We start from the raw sequence: 16,619 nt of genomic DNA, 5'->3' as shown, positions 1-16,619 counted from the left end.
AGCATCTCTATTTATGTTCAAACATGCATGTCTCGCGGTGTTTTCATATTTTGTCTAAACACTGTATCAGTAAGCCGTACTTTCAGGCGAAGCCTTACTGAGCCAGCAGGTGACTGGGTGGTTAAGATTAAAGTTAGCTTGGCTATGCGGGCAGTCAGAAGAAGCATTACTACTATACTATTGACTGCCGGTCCTAGTCGTATATCGGTTCTCGTGTTCGTATATATGGTGCGTGCGTCCAAAATGGTTCACTTTGTTAACTGCGGACGCCTTTGTCTTGTGTACTGCCCAGGTGGTCATTTCCTAGTTGCAACATTTCCGAATGTGTGGTGAGAGCGTCGCTTGCTTGTGTGCTTTGCCGTATTACCGTATTACATAATTTTCAGCTCTACAGATGAATGTTCTTTGTGACGAAGGCTATATCCATTTGTTCCATGTTCCAGGATTAGAATCTGTCTTTCATTGAATCATATGTGATGCAGATCATGGCTGAAGTTTCTTTCGCAGTTATTTAATATCATCACCAGCGTTAGAGGTTAAACAGGGTAGCTTGTTCCGTTTTTGATAATGTGGCACTGTGCGCTGAAGTGACATCGACCCGAGGGAACGATGTGGACATAAACAGGTGGAAGAGCTGTCATTTATACTCAGGTGATTCATGTGAAAAGGTGTAGGACATGATTATGGACGCACGACGCGAATTAACAGACTGAACGCATGGGACATTACACTTCGGAAATCGTTAGGGAATTCAGTTTTCCGAAATCCTCAGTGTAAAGAGTGTGCCGAGAATACCACATTTCAGGCATTACCTCTCACCACAGACAACAACCGAGAGCAGCAACGATTGCGTAGAGCTTTCAGTGCTAACAGACAAGCAACACTGCACGACATAGCCGCAGAAATCAATGTAGGACGTACGACTTTTAACTCATTTTTGGCTCATGATGGAGTGCTAGGGGCTTGCTCCACCTCTGTCGCGGATTGGCCCGACATTGCAGTACCGCCGGGATTGGCCCACCTAAAATTAATTAAAACACAGCCTGAAATGGGTTGATATTCTGCAGTGATCAGATATTCCGCTGGTAGCAAAACTTGTCTTAGTTGTCGATGTGCCCAGTAGTTAGCTGCTTACACACCACGATTTCTTTTAATTAATTTAAGATTATCTTAAGAATTTATTTATTTATTTATTTATTTATTTGTTTATTTTTGCGGTTAGCCGGACCGCTCTTGCAGCCGCATTACACTAGGCTGGTAATTTATGGGGGCACAGAACAGTGCCTTCGGATGCCTCGTTGGCGTCTCCTATGGTCCAGCCACAGATAATTTTAATTGAATTTTTCGGAGTTATATCCTTAGCTTGTGTCTTGAAAGGAGGATATAAGATGAACATCATCAAAAGCAAACCAAGGATAATGGAATGTAGTCTAATTAAGTCGGGTGATGCTGAGGGAACTAGATTAGGAAATGAGATACTTAAAGTAGTAAAGCAGTTTTGCTATTTGGGGAGCAAAATAACTGATGATGGTCGAAGTAGAAAGGATATAAAATGTAGACTGGCAATGGCAAGGAAAGCGTTTCTGAAGAAGAGAAATTTGTTAACATCGAGTATAGATTTAAGTGTCAGGAAGTCGTTTCTGAAAGTATTTGTATGGAGTGTAGCCATGTATGGAAGTGAGACATGGACGATAAATAGTTTGGACAAGAAGAGAATAGAAGCTTTCGAAATGTGGTGCTAAAGAAGAATGCTGAAGATTAGATGGGTAGATCACATAAGTAATGAGGAAGTTTTGAATAGGATTGGGGAGAAGAGAAGTTTGTGGCACAACTTGACCAGAAGAAGGGATCGGTTAGTAGGACATGTTCTAAGGCATCAAGGGATCACCAATTTAGTATTGGAGGGCAGCGTGGAGGGTAAAAATCGTAGAGGGAGACCAAGAGATGAATACACTAAGCAGATTCAGAAGGATGTAGGTTGCAGTAGGTACTGGGAGATGAAAAAGCTTGCACAGGATAGAGTAGCATAGAGAGCTGCATCAAACCAGTCTCAGGACTGAAGACCACAACAACAACAACAACAACAACCTTAGCTCCTCGCGAACGTCGTTGTCTTTGTCGCCGCACGCACGCAGAATACGTGTGTACACACGTATGCAGTAGGCGGTGGACGATGTAAGCACTCGGCTAGGTGTAGCTCGCGCCGGCCTGGCGCTGCTGTGAGGCAGCCTCACGGCTTCTCCACTGCCCTGGCAGCTAGCGGCGTTCAAATGGGAGTCGCAGTTTACTCTTCGACATGGAGGGTAGTACTGGGCTGTTGACGAGTGCTCTCGTGAATTGTCGTTCCTTCCGGCACTTGCTTTTGCGATGTTTTCGACGGTCGCCTGTTGCCACATCGGCCCGTACCACCGTGTGTCACTCCCACATGTGGAGCGCACGCGCTGCAAGGATTTAGGCCCTGACACTGCGGTTTTTCATTATCGCTTCGCGGCCTTTTGGCTAAGATCAAATAGGCATCTCATCCAGGAATTGCCTGAGTTTACCCCTGGATCTTTGTCACTCGGACTCTAAAAATACCCTTGAGTTCCCAATACCCAAGATTTGACATTGGCCTTCTGGGCATCACTAGAGTGGACTGTTCTATGATACTGATAATATGGCAATTGGTAACATGGGAATTGTGTGAACCTTGTATGAAAAATTATTGGAAAATTAGAAAACACGTAATCTATCTTAGAGGATTATTACTTCGTTAATTCTAAGGGCGATGGGATTATCACGCCAGTCGCGTTTTCATTTTTGTGTGCTGCCGTCCCTGTTTTTAATTTGCTTCATTTCCGTCTTTATTTATTTCTCCCTTTTTACTTTCTAAACTCATCACTTGCTTCACACCTGCAGAGAGAGGTGTATTTGTGAGTCGTGTGTCGTCGCCCCCGAGGCATAGCTGAGTATGCCTCCGCTTTTATTTTCGGTTTATGGCAATAAGTCTTGCTACTGACAGCACCCTGCTTTACGTGCTGCGTCGACCCTAGAGGATGGCGGCAATTTTGGAGAGGAAAAGGTAGGGCTATAGGGGAGGAAGGAGACCCAAAATATGTAAATTTTAAGTAATCTTAAAATTATTAAAAAAACGTACCCGTGAGGTGAAATTTGATATTAATGGGCTATGGCAGCAGATGATCGACGCAGTGCCTTTGCTAGCAGCACGACATTGCCTGCAACGTCACTCCTGGGAGCCGGACCCTGTTACATCCCAAGGACAGAAAACCCCAATTAACAAACTTTGTGGAAACTTAAAGTAGGGAAGTGAGTCATTTTGACAGCGACGGCAACTATTGACGATAAAATCCACACTGGTAATATTTTGATTAACACCAATATTATTGAAATACTGAGAATAGCATACAAAAAGGGGAGATGAAAGGAAAGGATTATGATAGATTCTTTATCAAACATCTATAGAATAAATTCAAAATCATATGAACGAAAGTTAAAGCCAAGAAAGTAATTCAATCAGAGATAATATTTACCATGGATGAGAGTTGTAGCCGCATCGAAGAGGAAATTCAATGCGACTACAACGCAACTCGAATATGGAAATGTTCCGTTAGTTAGCTGCCCTGGAGTCGCTCTAGAGTACATTTGCGATAGTTGTCTGGACGCAAACGCTATTAGATTGTTTCAGTTTTGGAAGTCTGATAATTCGTGAGCTAGAGACTGAAGTGTTGCTCAGTCATTCGACTGGTGAAAGTTAATCTTTGCCGTTCTCAACGCGTCGGTATAGGAAGACTTCAATTGAGTGATGTGAGTTTATAGAACTTAGTCTTCGTACTGATGAACAGTTACAAACTTTGAGAGCAATGGATCAACGACAGAAAAACAATTCCTAGTCTTGAGTAGGACACAATAAAACGAAGACACGAAGAAAGACAATTACGCCGATTAGTAAAAAGTTGTCGTCAGCGTCACGATTACTGAACTGAACAGATCTTGAATGACACATCGGTGTGCGTGTGTTGTAGGGAGAAACAATTAATTACACAAAGAACAACAAAATCTGAGTGAAAAGGTAAATCTTACGTGTCGCCTAACTCTTTAAACATTTTAAGTGACTAAGTGAGTAACCTACATTAATAATGGACAGTGAAGAGTGATTAGTTTAAACCAGTATTACGGTGTATAAAAAAATTTACTCCAACATAAGTTATGTCTGGAGTTACGTCAGACCGTTGTTAATAACTGGACGTAGCAACGGAATAGTAGACAGTAAATTTTCATCCTCGCTATGTGTGATGTAAAAAACGACCGTAATGATGAAATCAAGAATCAAGATTTTATTTCATCACGGAACTAATAGGGCATAAAAATAAAAATAAACGATCGCAGTTTACCAGTTCACTCAAACTGAGAAGACTGTTGCGGATGGATAACAGAATATTTCTAAACCACGCGAGGAGTTGTGTTCTTACGAGAGTAGCTATTCCACGTGATACCAACGGGGACGAAAATCGTTACGAGTCACGTCTCATCCCGGCGAGTGAAGAAGGAGGGAAGGGGCGTCACAACCCTACACGGCTGGAAAACCGTGTTCTGGTAAGATGACTCCCGATTTGAGTTGGTAAGAGCTGATGGTAGGATTCGAATGTGGCGCAGAGACCACGATAGCTATGGACCAAAGTGGTCAACAAAGCACTCTGCAAGCTGTTGGTGGCTCTATAATGGTGTGGGCTGTGTGTATATGGAATGTATTGGGTCCTCTGACCCATCTATACCGATCGTCGATTGGAAATATTTATGTTCGGCTATTGGAGACCCTTTGCAGCCATTCATGGAGCTCATGTTCCCAAACAACGGTGGAATTTTTATAGATAACCATGCGCCATGTCACTGGGCTATAGTTGTTTGTGAGTGGTTTGAAGAATTTTGCGGATAATTCTAGCGAATGACTTGGCCACCCAGACTTCCTCACATGAGTCGCATCGAACATTCATGGTACATAATCGAGAGGTCAATTCGTACACAACATCCTGCACCGGCAACACTTCCGCAATTATGGACTCTTACAGAAGCCGCATGGCTCGATATTTCTGCAAGGGACGCTCAACGCGTTGTTGAGTCCATGTCATGTTGTCACCTCAGTGTACTACAGAATGGTCCCCTTGAGGAGGTGTGTAGCCTTATTACTAAATTTTCGTTCTTATGTATTGAATACTAACCGGAAATTATTTCAAATATTCTTAATTATATTTCATTTACAAGTCACAAATTATTACTTATCCTCATCCAAGTTCATAATAAGTCCAAGGAAAATTAACTGATTACGTTTTGCTTTCAGCGGAATTGCTATAAAGTAACACCAGCAGATAAGATATTTATTTTCATGGGTGTTATTGCAAATGTAAGGTAGGTTGGAGCTGTTGAGAACTTCAGACACATGCTGTCATCTTGATTATGCTGAGAGTGGCTTTCGTGATGCTTGCTTTACCGCACGCGTTCTCTCTGCAAGGAAGAACACAGTCACACTTTTACGTTTTGTCAGAATGATGGAATGTCTGGTAACAGTTCTGCATTACTTAAACACCTGAGCAAGATCAACTTATATTTCCCGTTGCCCTATGGATGTCCTGTGCACTACCAAATATTTTGTTCAATAGAAGTCAGATCACATTATTGTTTATACATGGCTCAAAATTTTGTTAAGGAAGGGGAATATTTTTTGGCATAAATACTGAAATCATAGCAAGCACCACAGCAGTTTAAATTTAAATAGGACGTAGGAGACTTTACAGTGTCTGAGGTCAAAACTCAGTTCTGCTGGATGGCCAGGTGGGTTACAGCTGCTGTAGTGGCGACACTGTCCAGTAAGTTTCGCGCTCTGTATACCGCCAAATGTCACCCTAGTTATTCACGCATGCTTCCTGCCGCAATGTATACCTACAATAAGGAAAAAATTATTGAACGTTATAGTTTCTAATGTCGTAATCTTAGCAGCCAACCATGTAATATGTCCACGGCTTAATGACCACATAATTAGCGCCTTACATAGTGCAGACTTGGAGTATGATGTCAATAAAGCCCTATCAACGTCTCACCACTGCGTCAAGTTGCTGCCTCGTCGTTTTCCACTGCTTAATTTTACGAAATACTTTAATATTGGTCGTTACTTTGGGATCCGCACCAGATTGGATTGGCAGAGGAAGTAGAGAAGCTCCAAAGAAGAGGAGCGCGTTTCCTTATACGTTCATGTAGGAAGTGCGAAAGCTACACGGTGGCGCTCAATGGCAAGTGCTCCAAGAGGGGTGTTCTGTATCACGGAATGGTCTACTGTTAAAATTTCGACCGTTAAAATTCCTACTCCACTGAAGTATGTCTCGCGAGAAAACCATAAATATAAAGTTAGAGAGATTGGAGCCCACACCGAGGCTTAGGAACAATCGTTCTTCCCGCAAACCATACGCGACCGGGACAGGAAAGGAAGTACGTGACAGTGGTTTGTGAAGTGCCCTCCGTCACACACCGTACGGTAACTTAGGGAGTATAGATGCAGATGCAGATACGGAAACGAAAAACAGGGGTCGTACAGTACAGGGGAAAGGTGCATATACACTGGTGTCCAAAATTAAAGCAACAATCCGCTGTTTCCCCGTCCTGTGTCTAATTCACGACATAGCCATACAAACTGTCAACCAGATGTCGGTACGATCGTCTTCTGCACGGAAGATGGCATTCCGGTCAAATGACAACCATGCCAGCAATGACGTCATGGCACTTACGAAACGAGGTACTGTTTGCTGGGTAGTCCCACACCTACAATCGCTGTGGATACAGTCACAGACGGTGCAGCATGGCACAGAGAAGACGGCTACCAGACTCTCTGCGGCGGAGGGTCATAGAACTAATGGAAGCAGGACAGTCGCAAACTCATTTGGCCCGATGACTTAACGTTAATCGTGCTGTTGTTTCTCGGATGTGGCAACAATTTATACAGACGGAAACCGTTTCCCGAGGATCAGAGCAGGGTCGACCATTTGTGCCATCAGAAAGAGAAGACCGTTATATGGCTGTAAGGGCGGGTTGGTACAGCCTTAGTCCTGCACTGCAACTGGCATCTGACCTCGCCGCATCCCCTGGACGTGATGTATCGAGGCGAACTGTGTGCAGAAGGTTTCGGCAGAGTGGCCTCTATTGTCGGAAACCTGCTGTAGGTGTACCTCGGACGCCGCAGAAGGGATCGTTTAGAGGGGAGTCATCAACATGCCACCTGGGCGCTCGAACAGTAGCCCAATGTTGTTTTCACAGATGAGTCCCGATTTAGTCTGGAGAGTGGTTCTCGACGAATTCATATCTGTAGGGAACGTGGAACACGATTTCGGGACCGAAACACTGTGGAAAGAGACTAATATCGAGGGGGGTCACTAATGGTGTGGGCAGGGATTATGTTGACCACTGGATCCTCTCTTCATGAAATAGTACGGGTGAATCGGCGAGGTTTAATTGCTGTCAGGTATCGTGACGAGATATTGGGACCTCATCTACGGCTGTTGCGAGGTGCTGTGGGCCCAGACTTTGTTTTGATGCAAGATAATGCTCGACCTCATAGAGCACGGATGGTTGATATTTCCTTGGAAACGGAAGATGTTGCACGCATGGCGTGGCCGGCTCGCTCTCCCGATATGAATCCCATAGTGCATGTCTGGGATGCACTAGGGAGACAGCTTGTATTGCATCAGCATCCAGCATCCATTCTGCAAGACTTCTGAGCAGCTCTGCAGTAAGAATGGGTGTTACTGCCTCAACATGAGACTGATGACGTCATTCACAGCATGCTCCGTCATTGGCCTGTATTGCTGCCAGAGGTGGTCACACCACATAATGAGCACATTACGTAGTTGTCGAAACGTGTGTGCAAGTTGTTAAGTTGGAGAAAACAAAGAACATTTCTGTCTACCAGGTGTAGAGGTATGAAACTGGAATTTGGTTACAATAATTACGCGTCTGTTGTTTGAAACTGATAAACAATACTTTATTCGAAATAACCTCCATTTCTATTTATACAATCCACCCACCTCTCCGGCAGGCTATGTGAGCCACGCCCAAAAAAACAGTTCTTCTCTTGAAACGAACCATTTAGTGAGACATTTTCGTACATTTTCATACGAACTGAAGCGTTTTTCAGCGAGAGCATGTCTTAGTGATGCAAACAGATAATAATCGGACGGAGTAAAGTCTTGAGAATAAGCCGCATGCCCTAGTATTTCCGAACTGAACGCCTCGATCGTTTCCCTGACCCGTTTTGCTGTGGGTGATTGGGCGTTATCATGCTAGCCATCAGTGTTAACGGTTTCACCAGGATTTAGCAGTTCATAATGGACGAAATCCTTCTTATCCCACCGAACACAGAGCACTATCTTCTTTCCAAAGCGATTTGGTCTTGCAGTGGATGTCGATGGTTTGCCTGCATTCAATCATGATTTACGATGGTTAGGATTCTCAAAATATACCCATTTTTCATCACCTCTCACTATTCGATGGAGAAACGACTTTCTTTCGTATCTAGCAAAGAGTATTTCACAAGTGGGCTTTCGATTTTTCTTGCTGACCTTTATTCAGTTCATGTGGAATCCATTTTCCCACTTTCTGCACGTTTCCCATAGCTTTCAACCGAAGAGAAACGGCTTTCTGCGTCACATTCAATTGTTTCGCGAGTTCCTGTTGACTTTGAGTATCATCTTCATCCAATAAGGCCTGCAATTCGTTGTCTTCGAACTTTTTCAGTGGTTTCCCGCGCTCGTCGTCTCTCGCGTCAAAATCACCACTTTTGAGTTTTTTGAACCACTCGAGACACAATATTTTCCCAAGAGCATGTTCGCCAAAAGCTTCGACAAGCATTCGATGCGATTCTGTGCCAGTTTTCCTCAAATGATAACAGAAAAGCAATGGGTTCCGCAAATCGTGGTTCGTAGGAACAAAACGCGACATGTTTACGGGTTTGAAACAGATACCGACGTACAGAACTTGGATTACTGTGTGTTGACATTCGTCATCACCCGTTACATGAAGCAGATGGGGCCGAAGACGTGGTCTCAAGGGCCCTGCACTGACGGCTTCCACCACCTGTAAGGACATTCCAGTTTCATACTTCTACACCTGGTACAGTTATGGATGTTGCAGTTGTTTACATTCTGTGTTCTTTAGATTCAAAAATGGCTCAAATGGCTCTTAACATCTGAGATCATCAGTCCCCTAGAACGTAGAACTACTTAAACCTAACGAACCTAACACATCCATGCCCGAGGCAGGATTCGAACCTGCGACGGTAGCGGTCGCGCGGTTCTAGACTGAAGAGCCTAGAACCACCCGGCCATATCGGCCGGCTTCTTTAGATTGTTTCTACTTTAATGACATCTGTTTATACTGTTTTGTGGCAAAATAAACGCAACCTGCAAAATTGCCATTTGTTGCTTTAATTTTGTACACCAGTGTAGTTGAGAGCGAGGTGTAGAGAGGTTAGGGAAGCTCGGAAGAAGGCTGCGATCAGCGTGCGCAGTCGCGGTGTGGCGGAACCTTGCGAGATCCCGGATCGCGCCACCACACACGACACCTGGGCTGCGGTCCTGCCTCTGCGGCCAGCATCCTTGAACCTGGCACGGGACACGCACCGGCGCCGCGCTCGCCGTGTCGCATGAATGCATCCCAAAATGGGGACCTCCGCCCGCTGAATAATTCCGCAGCACTTAGGCCGTCTCGGCATTACCATGAGCCGTGTCCGACCGCGCCGCCCGCAATGTCACGCCGCCAGCCGGCGTAATACACGGGGCGCTCCAGCCGGTGTGTGTCAGGCACCGAGGAGTTGCCTCTCTCTCTGCTCGAGCACACTGTGCTGGCGGAGTCGCAGACCTACGGATTCCGGCAGCGGAAAGTGCGAAAAAAATGTCAGCAATCCGTAATTAGTCCAGAGGAGGATCTTTCGTCACACATACAGTGGGATGCACAATTGAAAAGACGAAAGAAGCTTTCCTATGATGTGTCACTCAAAGTAGCGAATCCCGATTAAACTTGGACCATACTGAGACGCCCTGCTGAACCCACAGGACAGGACAAGTAGTAGGAATTGTGGAAGGGGGCCAGAATGAGCGGCTGTCAGTTACATTCTTATTGTGTGAAATCTTATGGGAGTTAACTGCTAAGGTCATCAGTCCCTAAGCTTACACACTACTTAACCTAAATTATCCTACGGACAAACACACACACCCATGCCCGAGGGAGGGCTCGAACCTCCGCCGGGACCAGCCGCACAGTCCATGACTGCTGCGCACTAGACCACTCGGCTAATCCCTCGCAGCCATCATCCTCCCGAAAGCGAGTCCAGTGTGCTAACCGCTCTGTTCTTCAAGGGACTGCAGAGTTCCGTATGTGACATAAATTTCAGCTTGATACGACCAGCCGTTCCTGAGCAAAAGAATTTTTGACTGTCAGCAGACAGACACACGGCAACAAAGTAATCCTACAAGGTTTCCGGTTTTTACTGACTGAGGAAGGGAAACTTGAAAATTACCAAACTCAAATGTGTGTGAAATCTTATGGGACTTAACTGCTAAGGTCATCAGTCCCTAAGCTTACACACTACTTAACCTAAATTATTCTAAGAACAAACACACTCACTCATACCCGAGGGACGTCTCAAACCTACGCCGGGATCAGCCGCACAGTCCATGACTACAGCGCCTAAGACCGTTCGGCTAATCCCGCGCGGCTGTCAGTTACACTCCAAACGTAACACTTTATTTAGTTGTTCAAACATTGCATGGAGAGCTGCATCAAACCAGTCTCTGGACTGAAGACCACAACAACTACAAATACAACCAAACATTACATCGCAGCTTCTAAGCTTGACTATCGACAGAAAATTCCAAAAGCGGCTGGAGGGCCATACATTTAACACAACATAACTACAATAACCTATCAATAGGCAGAAGGCCCAAGCTTCGTGACCAATAAGATACCTTCCTTTAAAACGGCTGAGGGCCTTTGTCAAAAAGAAAAAAAAAAAAAGAACTGCAACCAATTTTTCAAGGCAGAAGGCCCAAAGCCTTTAACCTTAAATAGTATTTAAGCCCAAGTGACGTAAGACTTGATAAGTAAGAATCCAAAATTTTAAAGCGGCTGAAGTCCCGTCATTTTAAGAACAACACAACTACAATAAATTTTCAACAGGCAGAAAGCTCACAGCTTTATCTTCCAAAAGCTAATACTTGATAAGTAAAATCCTCAAAACTTAAAGCGGCTGAAGGCCGATGCTTTTAAAAACAATACAGTACAATAAATTTTCAACAGGCAGAAGGCCCACAGCTTTATCTTCCAAAACGTAAGACTTGCCGAATTTAGAAAACTTACTTTAAAAACGGCTGAAGGCCTTTGATTTTAAAAACACAATTACAAGCATACAAATCCCAACCATCGGCTAGGAACCATTAAAAATACACAATTAAACGCCAATAAGAAAGGCAGTATAGGCAACGGAGCTCAGAAGTTTCCGGGGGGCTTTGTCTGCCCCTTGAAATCTTAACTTTCGCTTAGGTGAGACAAGAAATCGACCCAACTATACTCGATCCGGTGGCAACACAACAAAGAGATAGTCACGGACCCACCGACGACTTTCTAACCACCGACCAGTTTACGACAGTTCCAAAGCCAAAACGTCACAAACATAGCTGCCCACAACCAAAAATCCATTAAGCTGTCAAAAACTACACACCATGTTGAACAGCGACAACAGGTGAGGAAAGGACACTGCCTGAATTTACGTCAGCGACCAGGGCAGGTAACAGCAACACTAACGGCCACAAGGCAGAAAATTCCGCTGGTGCACTTGAATTTCTAACCGACAAATATGGTTAATTCCACCACACGGCAGCTAAATCTTCACCAACTCGAATACTCGCTGTTGCTCCCAGGAATACCGCCAACAGCGAACCACCAACCAAGGGGACACCATGATCAGGCGTAGCTTCGGTAATAAAATCACCACCCAACTTTCACGTCCTGGGTCGGTGAGCCACGAACCTCGTAGCACTCGGAACAGCCCCCATACGCTCCGACACTGGGTAGAGACCGCCAGCGGGCCCGGCCGATTGCGCCGCGCAGAGACTTGCTTGCTGATCCGCTCTATCCGACCGACTGGCTGCACACCGCCAAGCCGGAACTGTAAGCACCAGACCAAAGACGGTACACGGTGCAAATATCGATACACACCGCTGCTACCACACGTAGAAAGAGGAAGACCACGGCATAACTGCAATAACCGCGGGAAACCAAACGAAGAGTAAGAGCCAAGTTTTAAAGCAACGCATAAGCCGGGATCATCACGGCTCACATACAAAAAACAACTGTTAATGTGTAGTACAGAAGGTAATTGAAGGAAATTCGCAGTCAAACGAGTGAGGTGGTGCAATGGTTCAAATGGTTCAAATGGCTCTGAGCACTATGGGACTTAACTGCTGTGGTCATCAGTCCCCTAGAACTTAGAACTACTTAAACCTATCTAACCTAAGGACATCACACACACCCATGCCCGAGGCAGGATTCGAACCTGCGACCGTAGCGGTCGCGCGGTTCCAGACTGAAGCGCCTAGAACCGCTCGGCCACTCCGGCCGGCGTGGTGCAATGGTTAACACACTTGACTCGCAAACGAGAGGAGGACGGTTGTAATCCGCGTCCAGTCATGCTGGTTCAGGTTTTCATTAACTTACCTAAATCGCTTCAAGCAAATGGCGGGGGTCGTTCCTTTGAAAGGGCACGGCCGATTTCCTACCCCATCTTTCCCTAATCCGTGTTTGTGCTAAGTCTATAATGACCTCATTGTCGAATGGACGACCTCTTTGCAATGAGACATACGGAAATGACACTTTTGTTCAGATACAATAAATACACTGATGTGTGTGATCACCATGGAAGGCAACACATGCTCCGCAACGTGCCACATGCTGGCGTGAGGATTCGTGAGGAGTTCTCGTGGTAAGGCGCTTCATTGCTCCACCAGCGTTGTTGACAATTGCTGGGTTGTCGTTGGTGTTATGTGCTGGTGCTGCAGTTCGTCCCCACACTGCTTCCCAGACATGCTCGATGGGATTCACCGAACATCCTCTCGTTCCAACAGGTGTTCCATCTCCGCTGTTCCATGACCTCACCTGCTGTCATCCACAAAAATGAAATCAGGACCGAAAGCAGCCCTGCAAAGACGCACATGGAGGAGTACAGTGTCGCAGTGACTCTGACCGATGACTGTACCACCTTTAAATATTTGTAGGTGAGTACGACCATGCAGCGTTACTCCTTCCGCTCTGCAACACTAGGAGCAGAAGAACGATCATGTCCGCTCACGATCCTAACTGCAATAACAGACAATGCGCTACAGATGGTGAAGTCAACCATCCGGCCGTGGCGTTTCTCCTGGCGGTTGCTCATGCGGGATGAGGTGACCCTCACACATCTTCGCATTGAGCACTGCCCTCTTACACCTGGCATTTTACTACAGCGCGAGGATACCCCGTTTTCTGATGCTTGTGGCGTGCAAATCTCTGTACGCATTTTAAAAGAGTGCGTTTAATACCGTGATGCAAGGGCAGAAGCAAATATCGGTGGGAATCTGTCCTCTATTTTAGCTGATGATGAGACGAATGTCACAGAAGTTTAAAGGTTTTATGATGTGTCTGGACTCTCGACTAAGCTATTAGACTGGGAGTTTTAGTTTGTTGCAGAGTGGCTGGTGCATCCATTTCTTATTCTTGAGGTGAGCCAGCTGTCCATCTGCTACATTGTTTTAACTCCTTCTAGCACTCTCTTCCTGATTACTTGATGTTTTAATATTGGCGTGAAACTTTGTTTTGTGCTTCTGTGTGCGTACTGTAACGGGACGTTCTCCTCTAGCATCCGGAAAGCACTTGACGCCCTTCCAAAGATAGTACTAGGGTACTAGATATCGATAACTGCTGCTGCTGCCTCTCGCGTACAGACAACGCTACCAAACGTAGTGGTGTCAGTAAACACGAGAAGAAAACGAGACGCTTCTATCCCTATTACACGAAACCAACCTACCAACGGCACCAACGCAAGCTGCAACACGACTCAAGTGTCTTCCCTGGTTTTTTTTTTTTTTAGGTTTCTGTTAATTGCTCTGCATACCTGACTGAATTTACGGAGCTTAATTTCAATATCTCTGCTGTAGCCATATGTCGTTTCACATTCGAGGTAACTGAAATGGCTTACTTGCTCTAAAACCTTCTGATCTATCACTATTTTGGTTCTGATAGGTTCTTTTCTCATGAAGGTCATTGTCTTAGTTTTTTTCTTTTGAAATTTCCATGTTAAATTTTGCACTTATTTATTTTAGCAAGTAGATTCCTTTCTGAAGGCCATCTTCCTTGTCTGCTAGAATCACTGCATCATCAGCATATAGCAAATTTCCTCAACAGTAGTTGTCGATACCAGTATTATTTTTCGAATTTTGGATAGATCAGTATTATCTCAGCTGCTTGTCTGAAAACTTTCATACAATTTTATACACAGTATGTTATATTTCAAGCTAAAATTTATGAAAAGGAATTACTTTATAAAATATTTCAGTTCCGATGTTATAATCTATAAGTACTAGTTCAGAGAGTACAGTTAAAATAACTTTTTTGTAGAAACATTTGAAATTACGAATTATTCGCAGACTTAAAATTTCTATTATTAATTGCGCAATCATGTACTGTGTACTATTCTTATTTCTGATTCATTTATGAAATAATAATCGAAATGAATAGTGTAACGAAAACTAGTGGGAATTCATTTGTTAAGACAAATTGTAAATCCTTTGGAATATTTCCGCAGAGTGAGAGAGCCGCAAGCTTGCCTCTTATGTCATCGGGCGTATTTTTGTATAATAGGTGCGAACAATCTAATTTCGGCTTTGGTAATGAGAAAAATTAAAATATCGTATGATGTACGAAATTGTGAGAAAATCAACGGAAAATATATTTAATTAAAAAATTCTGCAACATCAATCTTGCAGCTATTTAGTTCATCTCAGCGGTGAGGACCTCATGCTAGATTTTCAAAATCAAGACTCAGACCCCTAGACAAGAAAAACTAGAAACATCTCAACGTGACAAGCTAAGTTCACTTGAAAGTTTATTGCAGTCTTCGCTCCTTCATTAAAAAACACTTTGCTCATTAAATACTTGGACTGGGCATTGCTTAATGTGGACAATAGATGGATGAAGGAAGGATGGGGGGGGGGGGGGGGGGGACGGAGATTACAGTACACACACAATTTTCCTCATTTTGTTACTTGGCGTCTACTTGCTGTTTCATACTCCTGTTTAGTGCGTTTTACCGACGCTCGTCTCAAATAGTTTTCGCGCCGGCGCTGAGAAGCTCGCTGTCGGGTGCCCATACCAACATATCCATCCATCTCCGCTATATGTATTAGGTACTACGTTACGACGAGAGATGGGAACACACATTGCCCCAAGGAATGTTGTCGAGCATGATCGTTTTGGCGGTCCACGTGTTATGGCACGGGGAGGCATACAGTTGCACGGGCGTACTGACTTCCAAATCACTGAACACTACACACTATACAGACACCAGCCAAGTTACTGTGACATTCTACTTCTCCCCAAACTGCGTCTTTTCAGGGGTGCATTTGGCCCTTATTTCATTTTTATGAGTGACAACGCATGATCATGTCGAAGAACTCTTGGGAGGAAAGAATATTCGGCGAATGGACTGGCCTGCCCATTTCCTCGACGTAGATTCTATAGAGCACGTGCGTGATGCGTTTAGGGAAATTAATGCAGCACGTCCACACGAACCAGCAACCCTCCAGCAGTTGGCAAACGCTCTGGTGCAGCAATGGAACGCTCTGCCACAAGAAGTCCTTACCAGCATGGAAGCACGCTGCAGAACGTGCACTACCGTCTGTAGTGATTACATACCCTATCAAGAACCACGTCCCGTCTCGGCAATGTACGGGCGACCATCATTCAGTGAAATTACTGCATTTAAATAAAAGTGTTATTTCTTTCAGTCAGCTTCTGTGCTGTAGTGTACAATAATAAAGCATTTGTTTCCTAGTATGGTCCAAGTTGCATCGAGCTATGTTACTTGGCAGTGATGTATCACGTGAAAGTTATTTTCGTTGTTAATTCTTGCGGACCAGTGTGTATGCGATACACTAATCAGAACAATCAGGGGTCTTTCAACCGATCGTGATAGATACTGAGAACAACGCTGTCCGAAAGATGCTTTCAGTACAAGAACAATTTAATTACTACAATAATAGGTAAACGGTCACTTTCTGCATATGTCACTTAAAAAGGTGGTGTCACTGTGTGTGTGGGGGGGGGGCGGGGGGGGGGGAGGAGGAGGTTGTTTAAGTATTCGATATCTCCATGTGGCGCTCTAGCGAAGTCGGGCTATCAGATGGTTCCATATTGGAAGAGATCGAGCGAGGTGGCGCAGTGGCTGGCACACTGGACTCGGATTCAGGACGATGACGGTTCAAACTCGCGTCCTGTCATTCTGATTTAGCTTTTCCGTGATTTCCCTAAATGACTTAAGGCAAGTGCCACGA

The 16,619-nt window shown here is 44.7% G+C and overlaps 1 pseudogene; it reads left to right on the top strand.

Moving 5' to 3' along the window:
• The first annotated feature begins 892 nt into the window (after window positions 1–892).
• LOC124803771 lies at window positions 893–1,026 on the top strand (annotated as a pseudogene).
• The last annotated feature ends 15,593 nt before the right edge of the window (window positions 1,027–16,619 follow it).

The sequence above is a fragment of the Schistocerca piceifrons genome, chromosome 6, assembly GCF_021461385.2.
Source record: "Schistocerca piceifrons isolate TAMUIC-IGC-003096 chromosome 6, iqSchPice1.1, whole genome shotgun sequence".
Classification (NCBI taxonomy): Eukaryota; Metazoa; Arthropoda; class Insecta; order Orthoptera; family Acrididae; genus Schistocerca; species Schistocerca piceifrons.
Note: the sequence above shows the minus strand (reverse complement) of the source record. Positions and strands in the feature narration are given on the sequence as shown.